Source organism: Dermacentor andersoni, chromosome 4, assembly GCF_023375885.2.
Source record: "Dermacentor andersoni chromosome 4, qqDerAnde1_hic_scaffold, whole genome shotgun sequence".
In the NCBI taxonomy this organism is placed as follows: Eukaryota; Metazoa; Arthropoda; class Arachnida; order Ixodida; family Ixodidae; genus Dermacentor; species Dermacentor andersoni.
The window spans coordinates 152,093,307-152,115,897 of record NC_092817.1 but is presented as its reverse complement, the minus strand read 5'-3'; the positions used below and the strand labels follow the sequence as shown (position 1 = coordinate 152,115,897).

The 22,591-nt window shown below is 45.8% G+C and overlaps 1 pseudogene; it reads right to left on the bottom strand.

Annotated features, from left to right (window-relative positions):
- Positions 1–11,256: 11,256 nt before the first annotated feature.
- Positions 11,257–22,591, bottom strand: part of LOC126523490 (uncharacterized) — a 230,211-nt pseudogene continuing 218,876 nt past the window's right edge.

Here is a 22,591-nt window from a genome sequence, read left to right as displayed (position 1 = left end):
CGGCTTGTCTGCGTGTGTACCTGGCTTTTGCTTTTTTGAAAGAGAGTAGATTATCTTGTGTTGGGTATCGCCGAAAGATACCCCACGCTTTGTTTTGTAGTTTTTTTTTGTTTGTGTACATTCCTTCGTCCACCAGGGTTTTAGGTCTTTTCTTAAGAAGCCAGAGGATTGTGGGATTGTCTGCTCGGCTGCAGCGAGTATGCAGGCGGTAATCTTCTCATTCATTTCGTCTGTTAGCTCATCTGATATGTTATCTAGAGTGGCTTTTTCAGTAAAGAGAGGCCACTCTGCTAGATGGAGTTTCCAACGGGGTGGTCTTAATGGTATGGTAGGAGAAGGGAATTTTCTTTTAATAATAGCAGGCGTATGGTCACTACCGTAGGGGTTGTCAATAACATTCCATTGAAAATCGTCAAAGACAGATGGAGAGCACAATGCCAGATCTAAGCAACTCATAGCTCCTGTGCTTGGGGAGTATTAAGTTGCCGCACCGGTGTTTGAAAGGCATATGTTATTTGTTAGGATAAAATCTTCAAGCGTTTGACCCCTGCTGTCAATTGTTTGACTACCCCACAACGTGTTATGTGAATTAAAATCACCGGCTAATAAATATGGTTCGGGTAGCTGGTTTAACATTAACTCTAGGTCTCTTACGGTAAAATGTGAATGAGGCGGAATGTATACTGAACAAATGGTGATGGTTTTGTGAGCTAAAACGGTGACCGCAACAGCTTCTATGGGAGTGTTAATGGGAACTTCTCTGGCTGCTATATTACCTGGCAGGACAATGGCTACACCACCTGACAGCCGGTTCGCCTGAGTACGGTCGCGCCGTACAACAGTGAAACCCTTCAAAATGTTTTTGTGTTTTTCGCCCAGGTTTGTTTCCTGTAAGCACAGGGCCACAGGAGAGAAGTTTATTAACATGTCTTTAATGTCACCTAAGTTGCGTAAAAGCCCTCTACAGTTCCAGTGGATAATAAAAGCCATCCTAAAATGGAAAGATATGAAATGGCACTACGGAAAAATTAAGAGGTGAGGTATAGGTGACATGTATTTAAAAAGGCTAATACAAATGAGCGATAACACTTAGGTTAACGCTTTCTTATTTTGAGTTGTTATGGGGATTTTGTCTTTCTTAGCGAGCTCGAGAGAGCGCTTGTCCTTTGGTGTCAATGACACCGGGGTTATTGTGTCGACCTCCATCGCTCTCTCCGAGGCGCTGGAGGACCGAGAGTTAGGCGCCGAGACACGTGCCTCGGGCCTTGGGGTTCGTTTGATTTTAGGGCCCAGCGGGACTGGTGTCTGCAGGGCCGTCGAAGAGGGTGGAGCAGTACTGACTGCTTCCACCACGGGGGCGGGAGGAGTCACTGCGGCACCACTGCGCGTGGGCTCAGAGGACTCCGGAGGCCTCTGTGACGCTGCCCCCGCCTGCGTCACATCGGCATAACTTCTTCGGGGAAGGTACGACAGTCTTTTTCTAGCTTCGAAGAACGAGATTTTTTCTTTAACAGTTAGTGCAATGACTTCTTTTTCTTTTTTCCAGCAAGGGTGAGACCGCGAATAAGCTGGGTGATCTCCCTTGCAGTTAACACAATGTGGCGAAGAGGTGCAGTTGTCAGATTGGTGATCATTTGAGCTGCATTTAGCACAGGTTGCTTGGCCTCGGCATGCATGTGAAGCGTGTCCGAACCTTTGACACTTGAAACATCGTCTGGGGTTCGGGATATATGGTCTTACATAGACTTTAACATAACCTGCATCGAGTGAAGTAGGCATTACGCTTGTTCCGAAGGTGAGTATAACATTTTTGGTGGGGATTTCTTGGTCGTTTCTGCGGATTACTATTCTTTGTACTTTGGTGACATTTTGTTCCTGGAAACCTTCCAGCAGTTCCTCGTCGCTCAAACCAATAAAGTCTTCTTCAGATATTACTCCCTTGCTTGTATTAAGTGCTCTGTGGGCTGAAACAGTCACTGTCGCCTCGCCAATACTGGTAAGTTCAGACAGCTTATCTGCTTGATCTTTGTTATTCAGTTCTAGGAGGAGGTCCCCGCTAGACATTTTGGATGCTTTGTATGTTGGTCCGATTTTGTCTTTCAGACACTTCGCTACCAGGAATGGAGAGAGTTTCCTTACCGGTATGTTGCTTTCACTATGCACTACATAGTACTTTGGAAATGTTGGGGTGTTGTTTTGAAAGGAAAATTGAAATGGTACTTCGGTGCGGCATCTCTTCAGACGCCGATCTTGGACAACAGAGATTTGAGCTGCCATAGGAAAGTGTGTGTGTTCGGCAACAGCGCCGACCGCCCACCACGGAGCCCAACGAGGGGACGCGGCAGAGCTTTTGTACAAGCCTGCACGACGCCAGCCGTACGCCATCACTATAACCCAATATGGTGTACCCAAGGTAGGATATCCACACAAGGTTAACCCTTGCCGCCGTGAAGAAAGGAAGTAAAAAGAAGAGAGAAGGAGACAGGAAAGGTCAAAAAGTGAGAGATAAAGACGAAGATTCGAGGAGGGAGAGACAGGAAAAGGCGACTGCCGATGTCCTCCAGGTGGGTCAGTCTGGAGGTGCCGTCTATGTGAAGCCGAGGCCGAAGAGGTGTGTTGCCTCCGCCGGGGGGCCTTAAAGGTCCAAGCACCCAGCTTCGGCTCAACCCCCAGGATTCCCTTTTCCCCAGACACGGCTAAGCCGCGCACGGCTACACGCGGGAGGGTCCAACCCTCGTGTGCTCGGGTACGTGGTGTCGCAACACACCAAACGCCTGCTGACGCAGACGCCCCTGCGGGGAAATGCACAGTGTGTTCGCGGTCTTTATCTGGAGCTCTCTATGGGAGAAAACGAGCCGAACAAATCTGTTTAAAAGAGGGAGTGATGGTGGGGTTGGTTTAGTGCATGTGTATGTGAGACAACTCGTCAGTCGATTTGTTTTTCTCAGAGATGTAGATGATACCTTTCTCAGAACTATGATTCAACTGAGGCTGGGTAAGGTGCTACCAGAGTTTGTTGTGTCTTCGGTGTGTCGGCAAGGACCAGTACGGGGATATCTGAAAGAAGTGGTGTCATCTTTCCGCTTCTTATCGGTGCGTTTTTCTTTGCAATATTTGACTGATGTGTCACGCAAAAAACTGTACAAGGAACTTGTGGATGTGTTATTTCCTGTGCCATTGTACCGTGAACTATACTGTGCAGGCAAAGGAAAATATGTTTTGAAACGCGTTAAAAAAATGCTAGTTGCGCCAGGGGTTAAAACCTTTTTTTAAGCTGCACACAGGAACCTTACCTGTTAAAACATGGTTAGAAGAAAGGGGTTTATTTGTTCCGTGGGGTACTCATTGTTTGTTATGCGAAGAACCAGAGACACCTGAGCATGTGTTTTTAGATTGCTGGGGTGGAGTGTTCTTCTGGGACATCTTACAGAGAACCTTGAAAAAAGAGTTGCCATAAAGTTCGCATGGAATCCGTTATCTCACAGTCGAAAACAACGATGGTGTGCCTTTCGATCTGGTTATGCTCCTGGGCCTGCACAGTATGTGGCGAACTCGGACTGCTGTACACAATGCGGATATTGACGCTAGACCAGTTCGCGAATATGTTTGCGAATCGTTGTCCTATTTTGTCGAAGTGCAGAAGGTGCAGTCGTATGTACCAGAGTGGGTTCCAAGATTTAAAATGTTGCAGATGACGAAATACTGATGGCTTGTAGTCAGCAAACAGCTGACGGTTCTCGGTACTATTATCTTGTTAATCTGCTCTTCTGATCTCGTAAACTCTGTGAAAAGCGAGGCAATAAAGAAAAAAAAAAAGACTCATGGCTGAGTGTTAGCGTCTCCGTCTCACACTCCGGAGACCCTGGTTCGATTCCCGCCCAGCCCATCTTGCAAGTTGTTTTTATTTATGAGTTGCCTTCCGCCATTTTTCGCGCACGGCTAACGCTGACGACACCGGCTATTTGCGACAAGAGCTCCTTAACGCTGTCGCGTTAGAACATTCTTCTGAAGAAAACTGCAGTTCTGAGCTCGTTTCCCAATTGTCCTGCCTATTTATCGTGTCCGCAAGCATGCGTTCGATAAGCGCCGGGTGCGAAAAGAGCGCGCTTGGAAGCCGCATCTTTGCGAAAAGCAATAATGCTTTCTCGGCAAACCCAAGCAGAAGAGGACGCCAAAAATGTTGTTGGTAGTTTTACGGACTTGCTGAAGGCCTTGCAAGCTTTCAGAATTCGGAATTCTGGACAGTTTTGAACAGGGGCTCCAAGGTTTTCTTTTTGGAGTTGTCACTTCAATCTGCTTCTGCAGAATGTCTTTAGGTGATCGTGTCCACAGACCTGCGCGCCGAAGTATTTTTTGGTGAAACGGGTGTGAGGAAGTGTGGTGTGTTAGTTCCTGAAAAGCTGTGCGACTTGAGAGATTTGAAAAGTGTGTTACACATCATCAACAGACACATAAGAATATCAGCACTGAGCGTTCTGAAAAGGCACGTCATCTACTGACATTGGTTTCGACACTGCAAGAGGAAGCAAGTGGAAAACATTTCGCATGCGAGTTGCAAGAATGGCATTTGGAAGTGCTTAAATTCTTAAAGAGTCAAGTTGATCTTGTTTTGAATAATGCTGGCCGATATCGCCCCGATTTATTGGTTTTTGCTAGCCTTCTGTTCACAATTTCACCTCATGCATACAGATTCCTGAGAAGTTCGATGAAGCTTAAGATGCCGCATTCTGATCCGATCAGAAGACTGTTCATCGTACGATGTAAGCCGTGAAACTTAGCAGCAAAAATGTAGCTTTCTTTCCTATGCAAAGCGTATTGTAAGTACATATAAAGAGCATGAAAAGACTTAACGTTAATGATTGATGAGGTTCACCTTCAATCATTTTTTTATTACAAGGCTGGCTTTTTTACTGGTGCTGCGGTAAATTCATCGACGGCAGCAATAGCTGTCCACGTTTATGATACAGAGCCTGCTTTCTTCAAACAAGGATGTTGTACACATTCTTCCTGTGGCACAAATCGATGCTAAGGCGCTGCACGACTTCCTTCGGAAGATTGTTCTTGATCTAGAGGCATCTGGTTTTCGGATAATGGCAGTGATCTCGGACAATAACTCCGTAAACAGAAAAGCCATGTCCTACTTCGCTAAGACGGCAAGTGTCAGCATTGTTTACCAGCATCCTGCTGACCCATCACGACCCCTGTTTTCCTGGTGGACCCAGTTCACATACTAAAGTGTATAAGCAATAATTGGCTGAATCAAAGAAACATTGGCAAATGCATGTACTTTCCTGAACCGAAGAGTGATGAAGCTGACTTCAAGGTATTAGGTATTCAAGGTATTATGCCAGTTGCACGAAGCTGAAAAGCATAAGCTCTTGAAGCTAGCGCCAACGCTCACTTTGAAGGCACTGAACCCCTCGAACATGGAACGGCAGAACGTTAAACTGGCCTTAAAGATTTTTAACTCGTCTACTGTTGCTGCTCTCAGTGTCACAACGTTCCAGCATGCAAAGGAAACATCTCAATATGTCGACACCATTTTGACTTGGTGGAACATTGTTAACGTCAAGACGCCAAGAAAAGGACAGCGATTGCGAGATCAGTTGCAAGGTCCAATAGTTTCATCGACATGTCCTCAACTAGAATTCTTAGAGAGAATAGTTCAATGGCTTTATCACTGGGGAAGCCTCAAACATGACAATGGCCACCTGACACGTGAAACGCACACAGCTTTCAGCCACACTACCCACGCCTTGCACAAACTTGCCATATACTGTCTCAAAGAGCTTCATTTCGAGAATGTTCTTTTGGACAAATTTCAAACTGATAGCTTGGAGGATCGCTTTGGAAAGTACTGGCAATTGTCTGGTGCCAATTACCACGTGTCTATAAGGCAGATATGTGGATCTGAAAACAAATTGCATTTTCAGAAGGTTCTGGACCTGCCTGATTTGGTCATGATATACCACCGCGCGCGAGCACGTTGGAGACAAGTGTAAATTCAGGAAACGGCCAGTTTCACGTCACTGTGACCGACTCTGACATTGAGAAAAAACGTCAAGGCTACCGGCACTAGCCTATGTTGCCGGCTATTGTGCCCATACAGCTCTAAATAAGTTGACATGCGCATCTTGCAGTGAAAGCCTTGTGGTGCAAGACGTCGATCTAGATGATCCTGAAGTTTCCACGAGCAGTTGTAGTTAATGCTGTACTATTTACTGAAATTATATTGGACAAGCTCAGGACACCAGAATATGCAGTACGATTTTTCAGCCTTCCTAGGCAGAAAGATACTCTTGCCGGCCTTGTGTTCGCTACCCTTCATAAACTTGAGGTTGTAGATGTGTGTGATTTTGGTCATCCTGCACAGGAAGTAATGGGGCATGTTGTAAGTGCTGCAGCGAATCTAGTGCTGAACAACTTGTGCCGCACAGAAAATGACAAATTACGCAACGCCAAGAACGACCGAAAATGGTAGACCTTGAAGGCCTGAGATATGTTTCTCATAATTGATTTTTTTTATTCATGAAGCTCTGTTTTATTGAAGATCTACGTATGTTTGTGTTGACAGAACCCTCGTAAAAAGAAATCTGTGGCGTAGCTAGGATTTATTTGCCTACATTATCAAAATTTATACCCTGCATTTTTGCCGATTCAAATGTTAGCGTGTGAGTGTATTGTGCTACCTGTTTATGATTGGAACTCTCCGTGTTACCGCAATCCATTAATTGCATGTTTTCCTTCAGGACTGTAGTAGGCTTTTCGTTTTTGACTTACTTTTCACCATTATCTCAGCATTTTATGAAGACAAAAAAGGCCTCCAAACAAGGTAGGTGAAAATAAAAGAAACACAAGAAATGGTACAACAAAGACGGAAGCTTATTCTATTTGTCAATTAGTTGTGCGTGACCCTATAATCATAAAATTTTCACCAATAAAACGAACCTCAATATTCGTGTATCTAGCGAGGACTGTTTTACGGAATGCAAGAGTCAGAATGATAATTGTATATGGAATCATCTCAAAACTTATTGTGCACAAACAAACAGGTACGAAGAATAGAAGAAACACAAGGACGAGCACTTTCTAACAACTGGTTTTATTTTTGAAGAACCACCTGCTTATATACCCACAGATCTGCGCGATCTAGTCAACAGAGCACGCCTATAGCGCATATAATACACACAGATCTGCGCGATCAAGTCAAGAGAGCGCGTCTATAGTACATATAACACTTGTGATAAAAAACAAAGACGTGGACCAAAGCCACCGGGTCAACATAAAAACAGCAAGGGGCATGAAACAACCACTTACGATAAAATGCGTTAAAGATATGATGATAGAAGTGAATTCTGTTGACTAGATCGCGCAGATCTGTGGGTATATAAGCACGTGGTTCTTCAAAAATAAAACCAGTTGTTAGAAAGCGCTCGTCCTTGTGTTTCTTCTATTCTTCGTCCCTGTTTGTTTGCGCACAATAAGTTTTAAGATGAAGCTGTTCCAACTAGGCCGACTTGAAGTCTTGTATATGGAAGATTTAAAATGTTTGTTTCTGAATGCAGTTCTTACCATTTGTGAATAAAGTATATTATGTGTCTTCAATATGCAGTTTTCCTCTTTCTTTCCGTCTAAGGTTAAAGTGGCTAAGCAGCATGCAGTTTGCTTGTCTTAGCCCCGACCAAAGATCACAAGGACAATAAGGCAGGTCATGTTGCGATACACGCAAAAAACAATGTCGCCATTAGAGTAATCTAAGGAAGATATGAAAGAATGTTGCTTTCTATGGTGGTGTTGACTGCGGTGAACCGGCGGCTCCCCCTTATGTTTTGCGTCAGCTATACGTGTCTTGCATTAGAACCGAAGCATATGCATTTATAGGTTGCTGTCACTTTAAGGACAGCACTAATTTTCCGAAGCCATAGTATCCACGACGCGTAACCCTGCAAGCGCAACGAATCTAGGCGCGGAAACGCCGACGGCGTCGACTGTCCGGCCCATAAGATTAGCGTGATGTCACACCGGTGTGCGGAGGCCTTGTATATTTTTCCAGGTGGCTTTGGCCAGAGCCAGTACAGCGCGCCTAGCATTGTAGTGGATCAACCACACCACCCCACCACGCCCAGACGAATGGTCCACGACTACAGAAAATTGAACGAGAAAACCATCAATCCGCCTTACCCGATGCCAATCATGGAAGATGTAATTGACGACATCATGAGGGACGGTTCAAAGTACTTCACTATCTTTGACGTGAAGTCGGCCATTCTCACGGTGCGAGTGAAGCCTGGCGACATTCACAAAACCGCGTTCGCAACGCCAGACGGAAAATACACGAGTACCTACGAATGGCCTTCGGATTTTGCAAGGCTCCGCAGACCATGCAGCAAATAATGCGCAACACGTTTGATGGCTTGAAGGGAACATCCACTTACACCCCTGTTACACGGGCGACCTTAACCGCGGTTAACGTAACCGCGGTTATCGCTAAACGCGGTTACACGACAGGCGAAACTGCGGTTAGGCCGCTAACCGCGGTTGACCGCCAACCGAGCTTGGTAACCTCGGTTTAGTGTAACCGACGTTTCGCAAAAAGGCAAAATGGCGGACGATACTTCTCTAGAGTGCAGCGCAGGCGCGTCCCAGATATCTTCCAAAAGGCGTATCATTTGGCCTGACGCGACAACTGAGGCACTGATACGCCTTTGGGAAGATAATCTGGCCGCTCTGCGCTCAAGTAGTCGGAACGCGCGCGTCTACGCAGAGATGACGGCTACGCTCAACGCCAGTATTCCCGCCGGCGAAGGACCATATTCGACGAAGCAAGTGCACTGTAAAAAAAGTGTGTAAAATTACAGGCGTTTTTGCAGAAATTTACTGTTGCCGCACGGAAAAAATCTGTTACTGGAAAAAACAGAAAGGTGATCAAGCAAAAAAACAGACATTTTCTGTTTTTGACCGCCGTGGTCTAGTCACGTGCGTCTCTATTAAGAAGTAAGCTACGAATAATGCACCTGAAAACCTTAAATATATCCGTTTATTTTTTAAAGCCTAGAGTGTAGTAAGCTAAATGTTTCGAACAACTAGTACTATGTGGTTGCTTTTGATGCGGAGCTGCACTTCGCAAGATGACTTTCGCATGAAGAGGGGTTTGGTGTCTTCGTGCGTCGATTTATTCGTTTCATTTGGACAGGTGGAGTGAACAATCTTTGCCGCTTGATACAGACAGTGTGATTTGCTTTGTGTCACCGGTGGAAATCCCTAACTATATTGTAGATGTTGCGTGCGATGGCGGTGGATTACTGTAGCGAAATATTAAGGCATGGGCACAGAGCTCGCATCTCACTAAATGGCGGGAAAGCCCGAGCCCTGTGTAACTTTCATCCTCCGCCTTGCGGTTTCAAGCTGCCTACGCTCCGTAAACTGTTCATGGTGAAGGTGCAGCTTTGACACGCAGTTAAAAGTTAAAATGAACAGGACGAGCGCTCACGCGCGAATCACTTGCCGCCGCGGACGCCGCCGTAGCGGCAAGCGTCTTGTGTCTATTCCATATTTCCGTTGTGCTAGCTTCTCAATCGTGCCGCGGCCTCGCTACCTCAACCACGCAGCCCTTAATTTTCATCGCATTCACGATTGCCTCTAAAGGCTATTTGAAATCTTTGCAACGTGTTTTAACGTGGTGTGTGCGTTAAATTTGAGATCTGCCAGGGCTCGGGTTCTCGCTTTGGCTTCGACTCGCGGCATTGGCCGCCGCGCCGACTGTCGTCATGCGGCCGGCGCACCGGCCACTCGTGCGAGCCGAACTAGTCCCTTGCCTAGCTGTCGACAAGCAACGTCGACCCGGAGGTGGATCGTTCGTTTCCCACTTTGCGGTTGCTGCGCTCCCCCGTGTATTGCGGTGGAGCATGTCTTCGCCTCTGTAGTCGCGGCGGCCTGGTCGCCGCCGCTGTATCGGTATAAAGGCCTGTTCACACTACACGAAATATCCGGCGAGCGAAGCGGATTCGACCGCTTTTGACGCCGAGGAGCGCGGAAAGCGGCGCGGTGAAGGCAATCGGTCAGGACCCATTTTTTCCGCTTTCGCCGCAGCCGCAAGTTTCGTTTTTGACGTCATAACCCGTTCAATGTCAACATGGCGGCCAGTATGTCTGAGCGACCGATCTTCTCCGTAGAAATGCTCATCGACGCAATTAAGCAGCACCCCATACTATATGACAAACGGCACTTGAACTTCAAGGACATTGCCTACAAAGAGCAGCTATGGGACAAGATCGGGAAAGAAATGGGAGTGAGTGGTAAGTACAACTGCTATTCACGCTTACTCGCGGCGATGCCGGAGCGACGAGACTTTCTCATTGCCAGTACCTTGCTTTTATGCATATTCTCCGTCAAACATCAGCAAACATTTTTCCCGCGCCGCTGCTTGCTCCTATGCCGTGCATGCTCCGCTCGTGCGTCGTTCGAATGCCTGCGCAGGCATGCACGCGCGACACTGATGGCACCGCGAGAGTAGCGCAGTGTTAAAATAGAAACTTTCCTGTGCTACAACGGTGAGCGTAAAGTTTTCTAACGATTCATGATCTGCGGCGACAGCCGATGCCCGGCAATTATTGCCGCGGGCAACGGCGGTTGTGTTGTGGTCAGCCAAAGAAATAACGGCGGTCGAGTATTGCAACAGAGCACAGTAAATAGCCGTTAAAAATTGTCAGAGGTGCTCTGCTGAATGACTCGAAAGAGCGCGAATGAAAGCGAACAAACAGTCCATCAATTCGGTTCATTCTACTTGACGAAAGTGCCTTTTATTCTCTGCAGGTTCGCTGTGTCAAAAAAAGTTTAAGAACCTGAAGGACACATTCGCAAAGATTCGAAACCAAATTCGAACAAGCATGAAGAGCGGAGCCGGTGCCGCAGACGTCGCCACTATAAAATGGAAACACTTTCTGTCAATGCAAGCAATAATGGAGCCAATTTCAGAAGAGCCAATGTGAGTGGAGCAATTTTCCAAAATCTACACGAGCATTTGTAGCCTTGCTTGTTATGTTATCCATGCAAAAACCCAGGAGGGAACAAAACCTACACTCTCAAGTTAGTAACTTTTCAGAGTGCTCTCCTTATGCGTAAATATATTTTTGCAGGCTCTATTCAAGCCTTGACTTCCTTCCTGAAGAGTAAGTTCCCGAACAATGTTCTTTCTATCATGTACAGGTTGCGACTCCTGCCAGTCATGACTATATCTAATATGAATTTATCACAGTGTTATTGCCCAAACTTAGGCCGTCAAATAATTATAGGTTTATTCATTTAATAACTGTTGTGCACTGGAAACAGAAATCTCCAGGACCAAGATGAGGTGCCGGGAACTTCTGGCTCCTCAGTTCCGTCAAGTCGCTCAGCAACACCAGCAGCTGCTGCAACTGAAAGGTAAAGAACTTATAATATAGGCACACAAGACTGCAATCACTGAAATGCCTTGCAACCTGTGCAAACATGGCATTTACACACTCATTTTTACAGCCAACCAACAGAAGATGACTTAGAGTCTGACACAGATAGGTAGGTGGAACACTGTGACTCGAGCTTTTTCATTTCTCATGTAGCACATGCTTGCATCTAACTGCTTGCTATAGTGCCTCTGGAGTGAATGCATTTCGCTGCTGAGAAAGGTTCAATTTTTTCGTAGGACTCCAAGGCGGAAAAAAGCACGGCGGTCACCAAGGAAACAACAGAGGTAAATCAAGAATGATTACATAATACACGACTACTAAAAGAACTGTTTCAACTTGCAGCCCATTCAAAGCCCCTCAGCATGCTGCTGTAACTGCTGCCTGTATGGAGCACCTCCAGGCGGTGCGGACTGAGAGGCAGCAGAAGCAACAACTGCAGCGGGAGCCACAAGATGTCGTATACCATACGTGCATGGCACTTGCCGCACAGCTGCGAATGCTTGGTCCGAGAGACCAGTCAGAGGCGATATTCGAATTTCAAACAATGATGTATCACCGACTCCAAGGAGCCATGAATGAACAAAATTCTCACTAATGTTTTATATGCTTACTTCATCCACACATATTTCTTCTACTTTGCTGCACCACTGTAACACTATACTTTTTACTTCTGTTTACCTGTTATGCATCTTGTTTCTTTTTTCTCTTACTTGATTTAGACTGTACCGTCCATTGCTTCATGCTTTTTATCTGTAATCATGTGTTCAAATGTTATTTATTATGAGCTGAACTTCTCCCTTTTTGTATTGCTTTTATAAACGCACTGTTGATAACATCCCCTTCACACATTGCTCAGGGGCCTGTAAGTTATCTTAAATAAACAAACATTTTGGATGGCATTTCTTCCTTTGGCATTTCTCGCTTGGCCCATTTTCAGATTTACTGATATATGGAATATGTCAGGAAATACAGTTTGTGCAGTACTGAAAGGGTGTGGTATTCACCTGCAACTACCAATGAAAACTATTCACATTTTTACAAAGCCAGCTGTTATGGGGTTAACTGCTGCCACCTTTTCATGATCTGTGATTGCATGTGCCTTTTTCTGTCACAAGTGCTGCCAAATATATAGGTGCAGACACAAGTAAACAGAGCATGCTATTCCGTTCTAATTGCAATCAGGCCTTTCCTTTTGACATGAAGAAACACTGTTTGTCCATGAGGAAGCACACTAGTGTCCACCAGCAGCCCGCACGTACCGCAGATGCCACTTTCAATTACTGAACTCGTGAAAAATATTAGAAGGCAAAAGCGTGCTCCATTTGCTATTGTCTGCATCCGTACCTGCAACATACATATTCTTTAAAACTGATGGTAGCGCTAAAAGGACGGACACAAGATGAAAAGACCACACGACGACGAGGAAAGCGTTTCCTCGTCGTCGTGTCGTCTTTTCATCTTGTGTCCGTCCTTTTAGCGCTACCATCAGTTTTAAAGAATGCATCACCAACTAGCCCAGCACCAAGTTTTATTGAACATACATATGTCTCAAGAATAATTTTTAGAAGACAGCAAAGTGTACGAGGGTGCTGTCATTACTGCAAGCAGGCAATGCAATATAAAATGTGTTTAAAGTGGCTGTACGTAAAAAAAATGTTACCATAACTATACTCTGCTGCTCCTGATCATCTCCTCTTGCCAGGGGACCTTGCCGCTTCCGATGAAGTGTTTGCAAAGCCTGTCTCGTGTAGTGTAGGAAAGCCTAAACACAAAACAAATGGAACATTGAAGCGTAAGTGCTCGCTCCAACATGTGGCAATTAACATCACTTTAACTGTTAATCATAAAAGCAAGCTATTTGGGGCAATAGTAAGTAAACAGCAGTTCCAGTTTCGTTCGCAGATATTTCCACAACATGATTACCTCGTTGGGTGATAACCTGTGGCAGGCACAGGAGTCAGTCCGCCATTCTCATCCGCTTCTTGCCTCCATGTTCCATCGGTTTGACGTCTCTGCCAATCTTCATAATCAGTAGTTCCTGGTGGGCAGTAAACTGCACGAGAGGAAGCTGTTTCTGTCATCAGAAAATTGTGCAAGCATACACACGCTGATATAATCCGTCTGACATTTTCATCTTTGGCTTTAAATGGCCGGTGCAGGATGCGCCACCTTTGAGCCAGAATCGCAAAGGCATTTTCGACAACTCGTCGAGCCCTGCTCAGTCTATAGTTGAAAATTCTTTTTTCTTGTAGCTGTGAAAATTGACTTGGTGCTCCCTGAACATCTGGTTGCTGAGCTTGCCCGTCAACACAGTTTCCAAACAAAGGGGGTAGACCTGCAGAAGGAGTGCCGCTTCAGTTTCCTTATAAAGTTGTGTAAATTTGCAGGTATAAATTATCCCCAAGATCTAGCACACTACATGTTTACCGCAACAAATGTGCTACATATAATCACTACCTGTCAGAAATAGCTGCGATGGCAACATTTAGAGTGGTTTAGGTCAATGGAGGAAAAGGATCTTTTCATGCTTGTATACAATCCCTCATTTGCATAACTTTGCAGCACTGGCTGATGACACATATATCATATTACGAGACCCCTAAATGTGTGTAAAATCACTCCTCAAGATCTAGCTAATGGCTAGTACTGTAACGGCCAAGAAATGATGAAGGTAATGGTATTACTCTTCCTTGCATACGGCCTCATGAGGTAGGTTTTCCGAGGAAACGCTTCGTCTCCTACAAAGAAGTAGGGCGTGCTGCCAATGTCTGCCAAAAGAGAGTCTTCAGGAATCCCTTGCAGGCGTTGGTCAACTCTCTTGAAGAATGGGCTCCGGCCAAAATTACCCCCATCTGATTCGCTGCCATTGTGGCCTACTTCTGCAAACAAGAACCTAAGAGTGGAGTGCAAACAAATTTTTTTATATTCATATGATCTGGTTCAAGGAAACATAGGCACATTTAACTTGCTATGGCTGCCACGTCACTCACATGAAAACTAATCATGACAGTTGGACTGTTGCATACATCAACATGCAGTTCAAACACCAACTAAATGATACAACTACAACCTTCCTCATTCTTTGAGGAGCTTTATAGGTGACAAAGCTAGAAAGGCTCTAGTCAGAATCTGACAAGGTCTAGCCGTAAGTGACTTACAGTGGTTAGTAAAAAGCAAAAAGCGGTTTTACACTTTACTTGAAAGGTGTTTCTGTAAAATAAAGTTGCATCAATTATATCTCTATGTTTTCATTATAGGTTCTTAAGAAAGCATCCCTTACTGGCTGTTTTCTGAAATTAACACAACCGATGACTACTTAGAGGCCGTATATGATTCTTATGCATCTACCACATGACATCGTGCTCTCTGAGATTGAGATCCACCAGCACACACAAGAAAGCTGGCAATTACCAAGAAAAGAAAATCAGCCAGGCACAGCATATACAAAAGCTCCAAGCACTTGTAAGTAAAGCAACTGTACTTGCATACCTGTAGTGTGCATCACTGATTGCAAGCATCGACTTGCTGAAAGCATTCTTATAGTTTCTGTCCACACTGCCTGAATTGTTCGGGCACTCAATATTGACATGCTTTCCATCTATTGCGCCTAGGCAGTGTAGCATGTTCCAGATGCGCTCAAACTCTTTAGAGACCTAAGTTTAGGGCAGAAAAAAAAACCGCAATTGATATGTTAAGCACAAGTCTCGAAGATAACGTCGGGCGGGGGATGTGCAACATGCTCCATGTAGAATAGCAGTCCTAGAAGTCGTAGTAGTGATTTGTACCTTCGACAATGACACTGAAATTATTTATTCTGACAATTATGCTTCTATGCAGACTTTTTTGTACTGGTCGCTTTAGTTTCAAGGGCAGTGGTCACGAAGTTTCAGTGCCTAAATTACATTTTATCGATACTGTCACTGGTTTACGCTCTATGCAGTATGCGCAAGGAAATGAGATCAAAGAACTTACCCTCAACCATTCATCTGGAGATTATGGCGTTATAACATATATAGGGCCAAGCACTTCCCAAATGGCCAGGCACACCTCTGAAACAAGGTTGCACGTTGTGGACCTGCCAGCCAAGAAATTAAAGGCAGATGACCGCAGGGTATCGCCAACAGCCAGTAATCTGAATGAATGAATGAATGAATGATGTTTTGTGGCGCAAGGGCCAAGTATGGCCAAAGAGCGCCATGTCCGTGTTAATGGGCTTGCAGTGAAATCATGAGTTCGATGAAGTTGGTGTGACGTGGCTGTAGAGGGGCCTTAAAAACGGTCGCGCTAAAGTGCGCAAAATCTGTATAATAAGATTATGGCGATGACCTATGACGTGTACTATGAACATTAAAATGCATTTAAATAGAATGATACGATGCGTAAAAATATATAAGGTTATAAGATATGTTCGAGCACTACTGCCTCCTTAGAGCCCTTGAAAAAACAAGGGCCTGGAGGCATGTGCTAGGCAAAACTCTTATCGCAGCGGCATCCTCTGGAGCGAGGATGCTCTACGAATTTCTTGGGCATATAACGTGTAGTACTACATTATTTAAGAAGCTCAGGACTGTCTTGGTGTCAAAAAGCGGTTCGTTACCAAGAAACATAACCGGGTGTAGAGGGATGTGATGTTTGTAAGCAAGCGGAAAATGTTTCTTTCTCTCCGTTTCGGCTTCCCGACACTCCAGGAGCACGTGGAGGACAGTAAGCATCTCACCGCATCTACCACAGATTGGAGGTTCACTTCCAGTAAGCAGATAATTATGGGTGCCAAATGTGTGTCCTATTCTGAGGCGACAGAATAGGACATCTGTTCGCCGAGATTTTGTTGGGGAGGGCCAAAAACCTAACTGCGGCTTTATAACGTGCAGTTTATTATTTATCTCTGCGTCCCACATGCGTTGCCAGTGGTTTCGCAGTTTCTTTCGTATGTAAGGTTTCAGATCTGTGAGAGGCACCAAATCAGTATTATTAACAGCAGGGAGTGCAATTGACGTAGCCATCTGGTCTGCCAAGACGTTACCCTCGATTCCCCTGTGGCCGGGCACCCAGCATATGATGATTTGCTGGTTAGACAGATAAGCTTTGCACATGTCGGAATAGACCTCAGTAAGTACAGGATTTTTATGTTTGTAGGGTGACATTAAGGCCTTCACCACACTTAGGGAGTCTGTATATATTACGGCCTTTTGGAGTTTTGCTTTCTTTATATGCTTCACAGCCGACCATATAGCGTAGGCCTCTGCCGTAAAGATACTTGTTTCTGGATGTAGTACATCGCATTCCGAAAAAGAAGGACCGACGGCTGCATAGGATACTCCGGCATGTGACTTGGAAGCGTCTGTGTAGAACTCTGTGCACGAGTGTTTGTACTGAAGTTCTAGGAAATGCATTCGAATTTCTACCTCTGGAGCATGCTTTCAAACTTTTAGAAAGGATACGTCACATTCTGTGACCTGCCAGCCCCAAGGAGGTAATAGCTTGGTTGGGCGCATTAAGCGGTGCTCCAGGAGTGGGACATGCATTTCATCGCTAAGCTCCTTCACACGCAGCGAGAAAGGCTGTCTTATAGACGGACGGTTGCGGAAAAGTGTAGCATACGTCATATCGGTAATGATATTAAAACATGGGTGTTCAGGAATGGAATGCACTTTAAGGAAATAACTAAAGCTGACGTATGATCTCTGTAAGTGGAGCGGCCACTCATTCGATTCGGCATATAGGCTTTCGATCGGGCTTGTTCTGAAAGCACCAGTGGCTAGTCGGATACCTAGATGATGGACAGGATCCAGCATCCTTAGCGCGCTCGGGGCGGCAGAGTTATACACTACGGCCCCATAATCCAATCGTGACCGTATTAGGCTCTTGTAGAGATTCATTAGACACTTTCTGTCACTACCCCACGTAGTCTTGGATAGAAGTTTTATTATGTTCATTGTTTTTAGACATTTTTCTTTGAGATATTTGATGTGTGGAATGAAAGTGAGTCTATCGTCAAGTATAATACCTAGGAATTTGTGCTCTTTGTTGATAGGAATTTGTTGTCCACACAGTTCTAAGCAAGGATCCGGGACCAGGCCTCTCTTTCGTTTAAAAAGTACACAAGAACTTTTTTGAGGATTGATTTTAAATCCGTTTTTCTCTGCCCATTTTGATACTTTGTTTAAACCATGCTGTACCTGTCTCTCGCACACTGCGAGGTTACAGGATTTAAAAGCTATTTGAATGTCGTCCACATAGATAGAGTAAAAAATGGCCGGAGGTAATGAAGCACGGAGCGTGTTCATCTTCACTATAAAGAGCGTGCAGCTAAGCACGCCTCCTTGGGGTACACCAGTTTCTTGTGTAAAAGGACGTGACAGTACATTGCCGACTTTTACACGGAATGTGCGATTGGACAAATAGCTTTCTATGAGGTTTAGCATATTACCATGAATGCCAATTTCTGACAGGTCTCTTAAGATTCCGTATCGCCACGTTGCGTCGTATGCCTTCTCCATATCGAGGAATATGGATAGGAAAAACTGTTGGTGTACAAATGCGTCACGGATGTTTGCTTCAATACGTACAAGGTGATCAGTTGTGGAGCGCCCTTCCCTGAAGCCACACTGATAAGGATCTAGTATTTTGTTCTGTTCAAGGAAATGATTCAGGCGCCGATTTATCATTTTTTCAAATACCTTACACATGCAACTTGTGAGCGCTATCGGGCGGTAGCTTGCCACTGAGGAAGGATCTTTGCCTTGTTTTAAAACAGGGACCACAATGGCTTCTTTCCATGCAGTCGGAAGGTACCCTGCGTCCCAGATAGTGTTGAAAAGTGTAAGTAGTGTAACTTGCGTGTCATTGTGTAAGTTTTTCAGCATTTCATACATGATTCTGTCAGATCCCGGTGCAGAGCTCTTGCATGCGCTCAAGGCAGCTCTGAACTCTGCAATACTAAAAGGACGGTTGTATGGCTGATTTTGACGACATTTTCTGTTGAAAGGCTTACGTTCTTCTATTTGTTTGTATTTGAGGAAGGATTGTGAATAATTTGATGAACTTGACACGTTCTCAAAATACTCCCCAAGTGAGTCTGCCTGGTCTTGTAGTGTATCGCCCTGTGTGTTTACCAGGGGGAGTGAATGTGTTTGCCGCCCTCTAATCCTATTAACTCTGTTCCAGGCTTTGGCCTCATCCCTAAACGAGTTAATACTCGATAAAAACTTGTGCCAGCTTTCTCTTCTGGCCTGTCGGCGGGTTCGCCTGCCTTGGGACTTTATTTTCTTAAAGTTTATAAGATTCTCTGCAGTGGGAGAAGCACGTAGCAACGCCCACGCCTTGTTCTAATTCTTACGGGCGATCCTACATTCGCTGTTCCACCACGGTACACGTCGTTTGCATGCCAGACCACTCACTTCCGATATGCATTTTGATGCGGCATCTATTATGAATGATGTAAGATACTCTACAGCAGCATCAATTTCTAGAGAAGACATGTCGGCCCATGAGATGTTAGTGAGACTTCGAAATTTCTCCCAGTCGGCTGTGTCTATCTTCCACCTAGGAGCTTGCGGAGGATATTCGTTTTCTTTAGATGTTCTTATCAGTATGGGAAAGTGGTCGCTCCCGTAAGGATCCTTCGTAACTTCCCATTCAAGTTCGAGCAGTATAGACGGGGAAACTATACTAAGATCTATTGAAGAAAATGTTCTGTTTGCTAGAGAGTAATATGTGGGTTCCTTTTTATTCAGCAAGCACGCACCGGAAGAAAAGAGGAACTGTTCAATAAGACGACCTCGCGCGTCTGTACGAGAGTCGCCCCACAGGGAGCTGTGGGCATTGAAATCGCCAAGAAGAAGATAGGGTTCTGGCAATTCGTCTATAAATGACTGAAATTCATGCTTGTTTAATTTGAAGTGCGGGGGTACATAAAGCGAGCAAATGGTGACGAGTTTATTTGAAAGAACAGCTCGAACCGCCACTGCCTCAAGGGCCGTTCGTAGCTGTAAACGTTGGCACGCTACGCTTTTTTGAATTATAATTGCGACACCGCCCGATGATGCGACAGCATCATCGCGATCTTTCCGAAAAGTAACATATTGTCGAAGAAAGTTTGTGTATTTTGATTTTAAGTGTGTTTCCTGTAAACACAGCACTTTTGGATTATGTGTGTGGATGAGTTCTTGCAAATCATCAAGGTTTCTAACGAGACCTCTGACGTTCCATTGTATGATTTGTGTATCCATATTTAATGTAAATTAGTGCTGTGTGTACGGAAACGGAAAGATGCCTTAGATTACAGAGCCCTTTCGAGGCCCTGTAATAGGTGTTTTGTTCTTTTTGGAGCGTTCAAGCGATTCTCGACGCTCCTTAGGCGTTTGGTGCGCCTTGGGGACAGGTGTACTGTCCATTGCCTCGTGTGAGACGCCGGACAAGAGCTCTTGCGAGCGAGAGGTTTTCAGAGGGAGTCCCGCCTTGGAGGGCAAGACCCCTGCGCCCACCAGCCCGGAGGTCGATGGGACTCCCTGAGGGATTTGGCTGCGCTGGCCGTTGCCAGCGCTGGAAGGGGCCTCGGAGGTTGTGGCAGCCTCGGCTGCACCCACCTTCGGGGTGGATGGTCCCTTCTCCTCGGTTGACGGAGCAGCGCTAGCTGCAACCGCCGCGGGGGCAGATGGCGTGACTGCCGACTCACTGCTTGTGGGTCGGACAGCCGCCGGAGGCCGTTGTGACGCTGCCCCCTGACGCGCCACTTCGGCAAAGCTGGCCTTAGGAAGGTATGCAACCCGCCTGCGTGCCTCTTTGAATGATATGTTTTCTTTTACTTTGATAGTGACTATTTCTTTTTCTTTTTTCCAAGACGGGCATGACCGCGAGTATGCGGCATGCTCGCCATCACAGTTCACGCAGTGTGGAGCGTTTTCGCACGTTTCAGAGGCATGGTCACGGGAACTACATTTTGCACATGTCTGGCGGCCTCGGCAGTTCTGTGAGCTGTGGCCGAATCGCTGGCACTTAAAGCATCGTAGGGGATTTGGAATGTATGGTCTCACTCGGATTTTCACATAGCCTGTCTCGATAGTGTCTGGTAGGTTGCTTGAGCCAAATGTAAGTATTAGGTGCATGGTATTGATTTCTTTTCCGTCACGTCTTATTTTAATTCTCTTAACATTGATCACGTTCTGATCATTCCAACCCTCTAGAAGTTCAGCTTCAGACAATTCAAGCAGATCAGCATCCGATACAACGCCACGGGTAGTATTCATGGTACGGTGTGGGGTCACTGTGACTGGAACACCCCCAAAAGATACAAGTTTTGACAGTTTTTCAAATTGTTTCTGATCGCGGAGCTCTAGGAGAAGATCACCGCTAGCCATTTTCGATGCTTTGTATCCGGGACCAAAAACTTCTGTCAGAGATTTCGAGACAACGAAAGGTGAGATCATTCTTACAGTCTTCTCAGGCTTATCGGAGTGGATGACATGAAAGCGGGGAAAGTTCTGTGTACGATTGCCAAAAAACTTAAAGACATCTTCGGTGCGCCCTCGTTTCTGAGGGCGATCAGGAAGTTTGGGAAAAGAAGTTTCCATGAAATATATAAAAATTCGGCAACAGCGCCGACCGCCCACCACGGAGCCCAACGAGGGGACGCGGCAGAGCTTGCATGCAAGTCTGCACGACGCCAGTCGTACGCCGCCACTATAACCAAATATGGTGTACCCAAGGTTGGATAGCCACACAGGGTTAACCCTTGCCACCAAGAAGAAGGAAGTAAATAGAAGAGAGAAGGAGACAGGAAAGTACTAAAAGTGGAAGGGAAAGACGAAGGTTTCAGGAGAGAGAGACAGGAAAAGGCGACTGCCGATTTCCCCCGGGTGGGTCAGTCCGGGGGTGCCGTCTACGTGAAGCAGAGGCCAAAGAGGTGTGTTGCCTCCACCGGGGGGCCTTAAAGGTCCGAACACCCGGCATCGGCTCAACCTCCAGGATCCCCCTTTCCCCGGACACGGCTAAGCCGCGCACGGCTACACGCGGGAGGGTCCAACCCTCGTGTGCTCGGGTACGTGGTGGCGCAACACACCAAACGCCTGCTTACGCAGACGCCCCTGCGGGGAGCCAGTAATCTGAAAAGAGGGAAAGAGAAGGGACAAACAAATTCAGCTACACTCGCTAAGTAAGCCTTCATGTGTACTGTGGTTCCAAAGCGATGGATCCAATCGCCTCCAGTTCCAGCAGCTGTTTTCACTGGATAAAATGATAACACCAACCGTAATCCACATGAAGTTCAAGAACCAAGTCATGAGGCGCCGAAATAATGAAAGGAAATGTGTTCTAAATTCCTCGCATTCTTTCAAGTTATGCTGTATCCGTTACGAGCTTCACAGTATCCCTGATATGACTAGTAGTCTGTTTTCGGAGCAAAACAAGAAGCAAAGCAATATTACAGCATGTGTACAACAGGTCGTGCACAACAGCAAAAATATGTTCCCATCACCTAATAACTTGCGCCAGGCGGTGGTCTGGAGGTATAGCCTTGCGAAACCGAGTGTCTTTTTTTGCGATGCGGGGGCCAAGGAGCTCCATCAGTGTGTCAAAGCTGCTGGGTGACATGCGCAGGAAGCTGCCGAAAGAGAACCGGCAGTGGGAAGAAAGCACATACAACGCCCCTGTGTGCTCTATCATGAGTGCTGCAACGCCAAATGTGTACCGTGAAATGCTCCTCTCGCTTAAACCGCTCGATTAATGGCGCTTAATTTGCGCAGAGATGGCATACAACAGTCTTGCTTTTTCAATACCACGTATGGGTGATGTACAGTACTTGCCTGATTCCATCAATTACTTAGAAATCGGCCCCTCTGCAGCATCGGCGACCTATAACAGTCAGCTTACGCAAAGCTGATGCCGGTAGTGCCATTTGGTGCCTATACATATTGCAGCTTCAAAGGTAAATCGTTCCAGAATAGACAAAACAAGCGTTGCTCGGAAGGCACCACCAGTAAACACGACAGCTGCTTGTTTAAGGTCTCCGATGCTGCAGCCGACACGGATTTCTAAGCAGTTCTGATCGATTCAGGCAAGTACATCCCCCAAACGTGATATTTAAAAAGCAAGACTATCGTATGCCATCTCTGAGTCAAATAACGCTAATAAGTAGCAGTTTAAACCGA